Source organism: Gorilla gorilla, chromosome 4 (assembly GCF_029281585.2).
Source record: "Gorilla gorilla gorilla isolate KB3781 chromosome 4, NHGRI_mGorGor1-v2.1_pri, whole genome shotgun sequence".
NCBI classification, from domain to species: domain Eukaryota; kingdom Metazoa; phylum Chordata; class Mammalia; order Primates; family Hominidae; genus Gorilla; species Gorilla gorilla.
Genome location: NC_073228.2, coordinates 6,112,162 through 6,127,530, shown reverse-complemented (window position 1 = coordinate 6,127,530; position 15,369 = coordinate 6,112,162).

Here is a 15,369-nt window from a genome sequence, read left to right as displayed (position 1 = left end):
ATTTCCATGTGCAAAGAGATAGCTGTGTAGATATTTCCATGTATATGCAGATAGCTGCGTAGATATTTCCATTTTCATGCAGATAGCGGTTTAGATATTTCCATGTTCAAACAGATAGCGGTGTAGATATTTCCATGTTCATAGAGATAGCGGTGTAGATATTTCCATGTTCATACTGATAGAGGGGCTGATATATCCATGTTCATACAGATAGCGGTTCTGATATTTCCATGTTTATACAGGTAGAGGTGTAGATATTTCCATGTTTATACAGATAGCAGTGTAGATATTTCCATGTTCATACAGATAGCGGTGTAGCTATTTCCATGTTCATACAGATAGTGGAGTAGATATTTCCATGTTCATCCAGATGGCTGTGTAGATATTTCCATGTTCATACAGATAGCGGTGATGATATTTCCATGTTTATACAGTTAGCGGTGTAGATATTTCCGTGTTTATACAGATAGCGGTGTAGATATTTCCATGTTCATCCAGATGGCTGTGTAGATGTATCCATGTTCATACAGATAGCGGTGTAGTTATTTCCATGTGTAAAGAGATAGCTGTGTAGATATTTCCATGTATATGCAGATAGCAGAGAAGATATTTCCATTTTCAAGCAGATAGCGGTGTAGATATTTCCATGTTCAAACAGATAGCGGTGTAGATATTTCCATGTTCATACAGATAGGGGTGTAGATATTTCCATGTTCATACAGATCGCGGTGTAGATATTTCCATGTTCATCCAGATGGCTGTGTAGATGTATCCATGTTCATACAGATAGCGGTGTAGATATATCCATGTTCATACAGATAGCGGTGTAGATATTTCCATGTTTATACAGGCAGCGGTGTAGATATTTCCATGTTTATACAGATAGCGGTGTAGATATCTCCTTGTTAATACAGATGGCGGTGTAGATATTTAGAGGCTCATACAGATGGCGTTGCAGATTTTATCATGTTCATACAGATGGCGGTGTAGCTATTTCCATGTTCATACAGATAGCGGTGTAGATATATCCATGTTCATAGAGATAGCGGTGTAGATATTTCCATGTTCATACAGATAGTGGTGCTGATATTTCCAACTTTATACAGATAGCGGTGAAGATATCTCCATCTTAATACAGATGGTGGTGTAGATATTTATATGTTCATACAGACGGCGGTGCACTTATTTCCATGTTCATACAGATTGCGGTGTAGATATTTCCATGTTTATAGAGATAGTGGTGTAGTTATTTCCATGTGTAAAGAGATAGCTGTGTAGATATTTCCATGTATATGCAGATAGCTGTGTAGATATTTCCATTTTCATGCAGACAGCGGTGTAGATATTTCCTTGTTCAAACAGAGAGCGGTGTAGATATTTCCATGTTCATACAGATAGCGGTGTAGATATTTCCATGTTCATACTGATAGCGGTGTAGATATTTCCATGTTCATACAGATAGCGGTGTATATATTTCCATGTTCAGATAGTGGTGCTGATATTTCCATGTTTATACAAGTAGCGGTGTAGATATTTCCATGTTTATACAGATAGCGGTGTAGTTATTTCCATGTTTATACAGATAGCGGTGTAGATATTTCCATGTTTATGCAGATAGCGGTGTAGATATCTCCATCTTAATACAGATGGCGGTGTAGATATTTATATGTTCATACAGATGGCGGTGCAGATATTTCCATGTTCATACAGATGGCGGTGTAGATATTTCCATGTTCATACAGATAGCGATGTAGTTATTTCCATGTGTAAAGAGATAGCTGTGTAGATATTTCCGTGTATATGCAGATAGCAGTGTAGATATTTCCATCTTCAAACAGATAGCGGTGTAGATATTTCCATGTTCATACAGATAGCGGTGTAGATATTTCCATGTTCATACAGACAGCGGTGTAGATATTTCCATGTTTATACAGACTGCGGTGAAGATGTATGCATGTTTACACAGATAGCGGTGTAGATATTTCCATGTTCATCCAGATGGCTTTGTAGATATTTCCATGTTTATACAGATAGCGGTGTAGTTATTTCCATGTTCATACAGATAGCGGTGTAGATATTTCCAAGTTCATCCTGATGGCTGTGTAGATATATCCATGTTCATACAGATAGCGGTGTAGATATTTCCATGTTCATACAGATAGCGGTGTAGATATTTCCATGTTCATACAGATAGCGGTGTAGATATTTCCATGTTCATACAGATAGCAGTGTAGATATTTCCATGTTCAAACAGATAGCGGTGTAGATATCTCCATCTTAATACAGATGGCGGTGTAGATATTTATATGTTCATACAGATGGCAGTGCAGATATTTCCATGTTCATACAGATGGCGGTGTAGATATTTCCATGTTTATAGAGATAGCGGTGTAGTTATTTCCATGTGTAAAGAGATAGGTTTGTTGTTATTTCCATGTATATGCAGATAGCTGTTTAGATATTTCTATTTTCATGCAGATAGCGGTTTAGATATTTCCATGTTCAAACAGATAGCGGTGTAGATATTTCCATGTTCATCCAGATGGCTGTGTAGATATATCCATGTTCATACAGATAGCGGTGTAGATATTTCCATGTTCATACAGATAGCGGTGTAGATATTTCCATGTTTATACAGATAGCGGTGAAATGTATGCATGTTTACACAGATAGCGGTGTAGATATTTCCATGTTCATACAGATCGCGGTGTAGATATTTCCATGTTCATCCAGATCGCTGTGTAGACATATCCACATTCATACAGATGGCGGTGAAGATATTTCCATGTTCATACAGATTGTGGTGTAGATATCTCCATGTTCATACAGATAGCGGTGTAGATATTTCCATGTTCATACAGATGGCGGTGCAGATATTTCCATGTTCATACAGATAGCGGTGTACATATTTCCATGTTCATACAGATAGCGGTGTAGATATTTCCATGTTCATACAGATAGCGTTGTAGATATTTCCATGTTCATACCGATAGCGGTGCTGTTATTTCCATGTTTATACAGGAAGCGGTGTAGATATTTCCATGTTTATACAGATAGCGGTGTAGATATTTCCATGTTTATACCGATACTGGTGTAGATATTTCCATGTTCATACAGATAGCGGTGTAGATATCTCCTTCTTAATACAGATGGCGGTGTAGATATTTATAAGTTCATGCAGATGGCGGTGCAGATATTTCCATGTTCATACAGATGGCGATGTAAATATTTCCATGCTTATAGAGATAGTGGTGTAGTTAATTCCATGTGTAAAGAGATAGCTGTGTAGATATTTCCATGTATATGCAGATAGCTGTGTAGATATTTCCATTTTCGTGCAGACAGCGGTGTAGATATTTCCTTGTTCAAACAGATAGCTGTGTAGATATTTCCATGTTCATACAGATAGCAGTGTAGATATTTCCATGTTCATACTGATAGCGGTGTAGATATTTCCATGTTCATACAGATAGCGGTGTATATATTTCCATGTTCAGATAGTGGTGCTGATATTTCCATGTTTATACAGGTAGCGGTGTACATATTTCCATGTTTATACAGATAGCGGTGTAGTTATTTCCATGTTTATACAGATAGCGGTGTAGATATTTCCATGTTTATGCAGATAGCGGTGTAGATATCTCCATCTTAATACAGATGGCAGTGTAGATATTTATATGTTCATACAGATGGCCGTGCAGATATTTCCATGTTCATACAGATGGCGGTGTAGTTATTTCCATGTTCATACAGATAGCGATGTAGTTATTTGCATGTGTAAAGAGATAGCTGTGTAGATATTTCCGTGTATATGCAGATAGCAGTGTAGATATTTCCATCTTCAAACAGATAGCGGTGTAGATATTTCCATGTTCATACAGATAGCGGTGTAGATATTTCCATGTTCATACAGACAGCGGTGTAGATATTTCCATGTTGATACAGACTGCGGTGAAGATGTATGCATGTTTACACAGATAGCGGTGTAGATATTTCCATGTTCATACAGATAGCGGTGTAGTTATTTCCATGTTCATACAGATAGCGGTGTAGATATTTCCAAGTTCATCCAGATGGCTGTGTAGATATATCCATGTTCGTACAGATAGCGGTGTAGATATTTCCATCTTAATACAGATGGCGCTGTAGATATTTATATGTTCATTCAGATGGCGGTGCAGATATTTCCATGTTCATACAGATGGCGTTGTAGATATTTCCATGTTCATACAGATAGCGGTGTAGTTATTTCCATGTGTAAAGAGATAGCTGTGTAGATATTTCCATGTATATGCAGATAGCTGTGTAGATATTTCTATTTTCATGCTGATAGCGGTTTAGATATTTCCATGTTCAAACAGATAGCGGTGTAGATATTTCCAAGTTCATACAGATAGCATTGTAGATATTTCCATGCTTATACAGATTGCAGTGAAGATGTATGCATGTTTACACAGATAGCGGTGTAGATATTTCCTTGTTCATGCAGATAGCGGTGTAGATATTTCCATGTTCATCCAGATGGCTCTGTAGATATTTCCATGTTCATACAGATAGCGGTGTAGATATTTCCATGTTCATACAGATAGAGGTGTAGATATTTCACTGTTCGTACAGATAGCGGTGTAGCTATTTCCATGTTCATGCAGATAGCGGTGTAGATATTTCCATGTTCATAGAGATAGCAGTGTAGATATTTCCATGTTCATACAGATAGTGGTGCTGATATTTCCATGTTTATACAGATTGCGGTGAAGATGTATGCATATTTACACAGATAGCGGTGTAGATATTTCCATGTTCATACAGATAGCGGTGTAGATATTTCCATGCTCATCCAGATGGCTGTGTAGATATATCCATGTTCATACAGATTGTGGTGTAGATATTTCCATGTTCATACAGATAGCGGTGTAGCTATTTCCATGTTCATACAGATAGCGGTGTAGTTATTTCCATGTTCATAGAGATAGCCGTGTAGATATTTCCGTGTTCATACAGATAGCGGTGCTGATATTTCCATGTTTATACAGGTAGCGGTGTAGATATTTCCATGTTTATACAGATAGCGGTGTAGATATTTCCATGTTTATACAGATAGCGGTGTAGATATTTCCATGTTTATACATATAGCGGTGTAGATATCTCCATCTTAATATAGATTGGGGTGTAGATATCTATATCTTCATACAGATGGCGGTGCAGATATTTCCATGTTCATACAGATGGCGGTGTAGATATTTGCATGTACATAGAGATAGCGCCGTAGTTATTTCCATGTCTAAATAGATAGCTTTGTAGATATTTCCATGTATATGCAGATCGCTGTGTAGATATTTCCATTTTCATGCAGATAGCGGTGTAGATATTTCAATGTTCAGATAGCAGTGTAGATATTTCCATGTTCATGCAGATAGCAGTGTAGATATTTCCATGTTTATACAGATAGCGGTGAAGATGTATGCATGTTTATACAGATAGCGGTGTAGATATTTCCATGTTCTTCCAGATGGCTGTGTTGATATATCCATCTTCATACAGATGGCGGTGAAGGTATTTCCATCTTCATACAGATAGCGGTGTAGTTCTTTCCGTGTGTAAAGAGATAGCTGTGTAGATATTTCCATGCATATGCAGATAGCTGTGTAGATATTTCCATTTTCATGCAGATAGCGGTTTAGATATTTCCATGTTCAAACAGATAGCGGTGTAGATATTTCCATGTTCATACAGATAGCGGTGTAGATATTTCCATGTTCATCCAGATGGCTGTGTAGACATATCCATGTTCATACAGATGGCGGTGCAGATATTTCCATGTTCATACAGATGGCGGTGTAGATATTTCCATATTCATACAGATAGCGGTGTAGATATTTCCATGTTTATACAGATAGCGGTGTAGATATTTCCATGTTCATACAGATGGCGGTGTAGGTATTTCCATGTTCATAGAGATAGCGGTGTAGTTATTTCCATGTGTAAAGAGATAGCTGTGTAGATAATTCCATGTATATGCAGATAGCTCTGTAGATATTTCCATTTTCATGCAGATAGCGGTGTAGATATTTCCATGTTCAAACAGATAGCGGTGTAGATATTTCCATGTTCATACAGATAGCGGTGTAGATATTTCCATGTTTATACAGATTGCGGTGAAGATGTATGCATATTTACTCAGATAGCGGTGTAGATATTTCCATTTTCATACAGATAGCGGTGTAGATATTTCCATGTTCATCCAGATGGCGGTGTAGGTATTTCCATGTTCATCCAGATGGCTGTGTAGATATATCCATGTTCATACAGATAGCTGTGTAGATATTTCCAATTTCATACAGGTAGTGGTGTAGATATTTCCATGTTCATACAGAAAGCAGTGTAGTTCTTTCCATGTTCATAGAGATAGCGGTGTAGATATTTCCATGTTCATACAGATAGCGGTGTAGATATTTCCATGTTCATACAGATAGCGGTGCTGATATTTCCATGTTTATACAGGTAGCGGTGTAGATATTTCCATGTTTATACAGATAGCGGTGTAGATATTTCCATGTTTATACAAATAGCAGTGTAGATATTGCTAACTTTATACAGATAGCGTTGTGGATATTTCCATCTTAATATAGATGGGGGTGTAGATATTTATATGTTCATACAGATGGCGGTGCAGATATTACCATGTTCATACAGATGGCGGTGTAGATATTTCCATGTTCATACAGATCGCGGTGTAGATATTTCCATGTTCATACAGATTGCGGTGTAGATATTTCTATGTTCATACAGATAGCGGTGTAGTTATTTCCATGTGTAAAGAGATAGCTGTGTAGATATTTCCATGTATATGCAGATAGCAGAGTAGATATTTCCATTTTCAAGCAGATAGCTGTGTAGATATTTCCATGTTCAAACAGATAGCGGTGTAGGTATTTCCATGTTCATACAGATAGCGGTGTAGATATTTCCATGTTCATACAGATAGCGGTGTAGATATTTCCATGTTCATCCAGATGGCTGTGTAGATATATCGATGTTCATACAGATAGCGGTGTAGATATATCCATGTTCATACAGATAGCGGTGTAGATATTTCCATGTTTATACAGGCAGCGGTGTAGATATTTCCATGTATATACAGATAGCGGTGTAGATATCTCCTTGTTAAAACAGATGTTGGTGTAGATATTTAGAGGCTCATACAGATGGCGTTGCAGATATTTCCATGTTCATACAGATGGCGGTGTAGCTATTTCCATGTTCATAAAGATAGCGGTGTAGATATATCCATGTTCATAGAGATAGCGGTGTAGATATTTCCATGTTCATACAGATGGCGGTGTAGATATTTCCATGTTTATAGAGATGACGGTGTAGATATTTCCATGTTTATACAGAAGGGGGTGTAGATATTTCCATGTTCATCCAGATGTCTGTGTATATATATCCATGTATATACAGATAGCGGTGTAGATATTTCCATGTTCATACAGATAGCAGTGTAGATATTTCCATGTTCATACAGATAGCAGTGTAGATATTTCCATGTTCAAACAGATAGCGGTGTAGATATCTCCATCTTAATACAGATGGCGGTGTAGATATTTATATGTTCATACAGATGGCAGTGCAGATATTTCCATGTTCATACAGATGGCGGTGTAGATATTTCCATGTTTATAGAGATAGCGGTGTAGTTATTTCCATGTGTAAAGAGATAGGTTTGTAGATATTTCCATGTAAATGCAGAGAGCTGTGCAGATATTTCTATTTTCATGCAGATAGCGGTTTAGATATATCCATGTTCAAACAGATAGCGGTGTAGATATTTCTATGTTCATCCAGATGGCTGTGTAGATATATCCATGTTCATACAGATAGCGGTGTAGATATTTCCATGTTCATACAGATAGCGGTGTAGATATTTCCATGTTTATACAGATAGCGGTGAAATGTATGCATGTTTACACAGGTAGCGGTGTAGATATTTCCATGTTCATACAGATCGCGGTGTAGATATTTCCATGTTCATCCAGATCGCTGTGTAGACATATCCATATTCATACAGATGGCGGTGAAGATATTTCCGTGTTCATACAGATTGCGGTATAGATATTTCCATGTTCATACAGATAGCGGTGTAGATATCTCCATGTTCATACAGATAGCGGTGTAGATATTTCCATGTTCATACAGATAACTGTGTAGTTTTTTCCACGTGTAAAGAGATAGCTGTGTAGATATTTCCATGTATATGCAGATAGCTGTGTAGATATTTCCATTTTCATGCAGATAGTGGTTTAGATATTTCCATGTTCAAACAGATAGCGATGTAGATATTTCCATGTTCATAGAGATAGCGGTGTATATATTTCCATGTTCATACAGATAGAGGGGCTGATATTTCCATGTTCATACAGATAGCTGTTCTGATATTTCCATGTTTATACAGGTAGAGGTGTAGATATTTCCATGTTTATACAGATAGCAGTGTAGATATTTCCATGTTCATACAGATAGCGGTGTAGCTATTTCCATGTTCATACAGATAGTGGTGTAGATATTTCCATGTTCATCCAGATGGCTGTGTAGATATTTCCATGTTCATACAGATAGCGGTGATGATATTTCCATGTTTATACAGGTAGCGGTGTAGATATTTCCATGTTTATACAGATAGCGGTGTAGATATTTCCATGTTTATACAGATAGCGGTGTAGATATTTCCATGTTTATGCAGATAGCGGTGTAGATATTTCCAAGTTCATCCAGATGGCTGTGTAGATATATCCATGTTCATACAGATAGCGGTGTAGATATTTCCATCTTAATACAGATGGCGCTGTAGATATTTATATGTTCATTCAGATGGCGGTGCAGATATTTCCATGTTCATACAGATGGCGGTGTAGATATTTCCATGTTCATACAGATAGCGGTGTAGTTATTTCCATGTGTAAAGAGATAGCTGTGTAGATATTTCCATGTATATGCAGATAGCTGTGTAGATATTTCTATTTTCATGCTGATAGCGGTTTAGATATTTCCATGTTCAAACAGATAGCTGTGTAGATATTTCCATGTTCATACAGATAGCATTGTAGATATTTCCATGCTTATACAGATTGCAGTGAAGATGTATGCATGTTTACACAGATAGCGGTGTAGATATTTCCATGTTCATCTAGATAGCGGTGTAGATATTTCCATGTTCATCCAGATGGCTCTGTAGATATTTCCATGTTCATACAGATAGCGGTGTAGATATTTCCATGTTCATACAGATAGAGGTGTAGATATTTCACTGTTCGTACAGATAGCGGTGTAGCTATTTCCATGTTCATGCAGATAGCGGTGTAGATATTTCCATGTTCATAGAGATAGCAGTGTAGATATTTCCATGTTCATACAGATAGTGGTGCTGATATTTCCATGTTTATACAGATTGCGGTGAAGATGTATGCATATTTACACAGATAGCGGTGTAGCTATTTCCATGTTCATACAGATAGCGGTGTAGTTATTTCCATGTTCATAGATATAGCCGTGTAGATATTTCTGTGTTCATACAGATAGCGGTGCTGATATTTCCATGTTTATACAGGTAGCGGTGTAGATATTTCCACGTTTATACAGATAGCGGTGTAGATATTTCCATGTTTATACAGATAGCGGTGTAGATATTTCCATGTTTATACAAATAGCGGTGTAGATATCTCCATCTTAATATAGATTGGGGTGTAGATATTTATATCTTCATACAGATGGCGGTGCAGATATTTCCATGTTCATACAGATGGCGGTGTAGATATTTGCATGTACATAGAGATAGCGCCGTAGTTATTTCCATGTCTAAATAGATAGCTTTGTAGATATTTCCATGTATATGCAGATCGCTGTGTAGATATTTCCATTTTCATGCAGATAGCGGTGTAGATATTTCAATGTTCAGATAGCGGTGTAGATATTTCCATGTTCATGCAGATAGCAGTGTAGATATTTCCATGTTTATACAGATAGCGGTGAAGATGTATGCATGTTTATACAGATAGCGGTGTAGATATTTCCATGTTCTTCCAGATGGCTGTGTTGATATATCCATGTTCATACAGATGGCGGTGAAGATATTTCCATCTTCATACAGATAGCGGTGTAGTTTTTTCCGTGTGTAAAGAGATAGCTGTGTAGATATTTCCATGCATATGCAGATAGCTGTGTAGATATTTCCATTTTCATGCAGATAGCGGTTTAGATATTTCCATGTTCAAACTGATAGCGGTGTAGATATTTCCATGTTCATACAGATAGCGGTGTAGATATTTCCATGTTCATCCAGATGGCTGTGTAGACATATCCATGTTCATACAGATGGCGGTGCAGATATTTCCATGTTTATACAGATAGCGGTGTAGATATTTCCATGTTCATACAGATGGCGGTGTAGGTATTTCCATGTTCATAGAGATAGCTGTGTAGTTATTTCCATGTGTAAAGAGATAGCTGTGTAGATATTTCCATGTATATGCAGATAGCTCTGTAGATATTTCCATTTTCATGCAGATAGCGGTGTAGATATTTCCATGTTCAAACAGATAGCGGTGTAGATATTTCCATGTTCATACAGATAGCGGTGTAGATATTTCCATGTTTATACAGATTGCCGTGAAGATGTATGCATATTTACTCAGATAGCGGTGTAGATATTTCCATTTTCATACAGATAGCGGTGTAGATATTTCCATGTTCATCCAGATTGCGGTGTAGATATTTCCATGTTCATCCAGATGGCTGTGTAGATATATCCATGTTCATACAGATAGCTGTGTAGATATTTCCAATTTCATACAGGTAGTGGTGTAGATATTTCCATGTTCATACAGAAAGCAGTGTAGCTCTTTCCATGTTCATAGAGATAGCGGTGTATATATTTCCATGTTCATACAGATAGCGGTGTAGATATTTCCATGTTCATACAGATAGCGGTGCTGATATTTCCATGTTTATACAGGTAGCGGTGTAGATATTTCCATGTTTATACAGATAGCGGGGTAGATATTTCCATGTTTATACAGATAGCAGTGTAGATATTGCTAACTTTATACAGATAGCGTTGTGGATATTTCCATCTTAATATAGATGGGGGTGTAGATATTTATATGTTCATACAGATGGCGGTGCAGATATTACCATGTTCATACAGATGGCGGTGTAGATATTTCCATGTTCATACAGATTGCGGTGTAGATATTTCTATGTTCATACAGATAGCGGTGTAGTTATTTCCATGTGTAAAGAGATAGCTGTGTAGATATTTCCATGTATATGCAGATAGCGGTGCAGATATCTCCATCTTAATACAGATGGCAGTGTAGATATTTATATGTTCATACAGATGGAGGTGCAGATATTTCCATGTTCATACAGATTGCGGTGTAGATATTTCTATGTTCATACAGATAGCGGTGTAGTTATTTCCGTGTGTAAAGAGATAGCTGTGTAGATATTTCCATGTATATGCAGATAGCAGAGTAGATATTTCCATTTTCAAACAGATAGCGGTGTAGATATTTCCATGTTCAAACAGATAGCGGTGTAGATATTTCCATGTTCATACAGATAGCGGTGTAGATATTTCCATGTTCATACAGATCGCGGTGTAGATATTTCCATGTTCATCCAGATGGCTGTGTAGATATATCCATGTTCATACAGATAGCGGTGTAGATATATCCATGTTCATACAGATAGCGGTGTAGATATTTCCATGTTTATACAGGCAGCGTAGTAGATATTTCCATGTTTATACAGATAGCGGTGTAGATATCTCCTTGTTAATACAGATGGCGGTGTAGATATTTAGAGGCTCATACAGATGGCGTTGCAGTTATTTCCATGTTCATACAGATGGCGGTGTAGCTATTTCCATGTTCATACAGATAGCGGTGTAGATATATCCATGTTAATAGAGATAGCGGTGTAGATATTTCCATGTTCATACAGATAGCGGTGCTGATATTTCCAAGTTTATACAGATAGCGGTGAAGATATCTCCATCTTAATACAGATGGCGGTGTAGATATTTATATGTTCATACAGACGGCGGTGCACTTATTTCCATGTTCATACAGATGGCGGTGTAGATATTTCCATGTTTATAGAGATAGCGGTGTAGTTATTTCCATGTGTATTGAGATAGATTTGTAGATATTTCCATGTATATGCAGATAGCTGTTTAGGTATTTCTATTTTCATGCAGATAGCGGTTTAGATATTTCCATGTTCAAACAGATAGCAGTGTAGGGATTTCCATGTTCATACAGATAGCGGTGTAGATATTTCCATGTTTATACAGATAGCGGTGAAGATGTATGCATGTTTTCACAGATAGCGGTGTAGATATTTCCATGTTCATACAGATCGCGGTGTAGATATTTCCATGTTCATTAAGATGGCTGTGTAGACATATCCATGTTCATACAGATGGCGGTGAAGATATTTCCATGTTCATACAGATAGCGGTGTAGATATTTCCATGTTCATACATATAGCAGTGTAGATATTTCCATGTTCATACAGATAGCGGTGTAGATATTTCCATGTTAATACAGATAGCATTGTAGATATTTCCATGTTCATACCGATAGCGGTGCTGATATTTCCATGTTTATAAAGGAAGCGGTGTAGATATTTCCATGTTGATACAGACTGCGGTGAAGATGTATGCATGTTTACACAGATAGCGGTGTAGATATTTCCATGTTCATACAGATAGCGGTGTAGTTATTTCCATGTTCATACAGATAGCGGTGTAGATATTTCCAAGTTCATCCAGATGGCTGTGTAGATATATCCATGTTCGTACAGATAGCGGTGTAGATATTTCCATCTTAATACAGATGGCGCTGTAGATATTTATATGTTCATTCAGATGGCGGTGCAGATATTTCCATGTTCATACAGATGGCGTTGTAGATATTTCCATGTTCATACAGATAGCGGTGTAGTTATTTCCATGTGTAAAGAGATAGCTGTGTAGATATTTCCATGTATATGCAGATAGCTGTGTAGATATTTCTATTTTCATGCTGATAGCGGTTTAGATATTTCCATGTTCAAACAGATAGCGGTGTAGATATTTCCAAGTTCATACAGATAGCATTGTAGATATTTCCATGCTTATACAGATTGCAGTGAAGATGTATGCATGTTTACACAGATAGCGGTGTAGATATTTCCTTGTTCATGCAGATAGCGGTGTAGATATTTCCATGTTCATCCAGATGGCTCTGTAGATATTTCCATGTTCATACAGATAGCGGTGTAGATATTTCCATGTTCATACAGATAGAGGTGTAGATATTTCACTGTTCGTACAGATAGCGGTGTAGCTATTTCCATGTTCATGCAGATAGCGGTGTAGATATTTCCATGTTCATAGAGATAGCAGTGTAGATATTTCCATGTTCATACAGATAGTGGTGCTGATATTTCCATGTTTATACAGATTGCGGTGAAGATGTATGCATATTTACACAGATAGCGGTGTAGATATTTCCATGTTCATACAGATAGCGGTGTAGATATTTCCATGCTCATCCAGATGGCTGTGTAGATATATCCATGTTCATACAGATTGTGGTGTAGATATTTCCATGTTCATACAGATAGCGGTGTAGCTATTTCCATGTTCATACAGATAGCGGTGTAGTTATTTCCATGTTCATAGAGATAGCCGTGTAGATATTTCCGTGTTCATACAGATAGCGGTGCTGATATTTCCATGTTTATACAGGTAGCGGTGTAGATATTTCCATGTTTATACAGATAGCGGTGTAGATATTTCCATGTTTATACAGATAGCGGTGTAGATATTTCCATGTTTATACATATAGCGGTGTAGATATCTCCATCTTAATATAGATTGGGGTGTAGATATCTATATCTTCATACAGATGGCGGTGCAGATATTTCCATGTTCATACAGATGGCGGTGTAGATATTTGCATGTACATAGAGATAGCGCCGTAGTTATTTCCATGTCTAAATAGATAGCTTTGTAGATATTTCCATGTATATGCAGATCGCTGTGTAGATATTTCCATTTTCATGCAGATAGCGGTGTAGATATTTCAATGTTCAGATAGCAGTGTAGATATTTCCATGTTCATGCAGATAGCAGTGTAGATATTTCCATGTTTATACAGATAGCGGTGAAGATGTATGCATGTTTATACAGATAGCGGTGTAGATATTTCCATGTTCTTCCAGATGGCTGTGTTGATATATCCATCTTCATACAGATGGCGGTGAAGGTATTTCCATCTTCATACAGATAGCGGTGTAGTTCTTTCCGTGTGTAAAGAGATAGCTGTGTAGATATTTCCATGCATATGCAGATAGCTGTGTAGATATTTCCATTTTCATGCAGATAGCGGTTTAGATATTTCCATGTTCAAACAGATAGCGGTGTAGATATTTCCATGTTCATACAGATAGCGGTGTAGATATTTCCATGTTCATCCAGATGGCTGTGTAGACATATCCATGTTCATACAGATGGCGGTGCAGATATTTCCATGTTCATACAGATGGCGGTGTAGATATTTCCATATTCATACAGATAGCGGTGTAGATATTTCCATGTTTATACAGATAGCGGTGTAGATATTTCCATGTTCATACAGATGGCGGTGTAGGTATTTCCATGTTCATAGAGATAGCGGTGTAGTTATTTCCATGTGTAAAGAGATAGCTGTGTAGATAATTCCATGTATATGCAGATAGCTCTGTAGATATTTCCATTTTCATGCAGATAGCGGTGTAGATATTTCCATGTTCAAACAGATAGCGGTGTAGATATTTCCATGTTCATACAGATAGCGGTGTAGATATTTCCATGTTTATACAGATTGCGGTGAAGATGTATGCATATTTACTCAGATAGCGGTGTAGATATTTCCATTTTCATACAGATAGCGGTGTAGATATTTCCATGTTCATCCAGATGGCGGTGTAGGTATTTCCATGTTCATCCAGATGGCTGTGTAGATATATCCATGTTCATACAGATAGCTGTGTAGATATTTCCAATTTCATACAGGTAGTGGTGTAGATATTTCCATGTTCATACAGAAAGCAGTGTAGTTCTTTCCATGTTCATAGAGATAGCGGTGTAGATATTTCCATGTTCATACAGATAGCGGTGTAGATATTTCCATGTTCATACAGATAGCGGTGCTGATATTTCCATGTTTATACAGGTAGCGGTGTAGATATTTCCATGTTTATACAGATAGCGGTGTAGATATTTCCATGTTTATACAAATAGCAGTGTAGATATTGCTAACTTTATACAGATAGCGTTGTGGA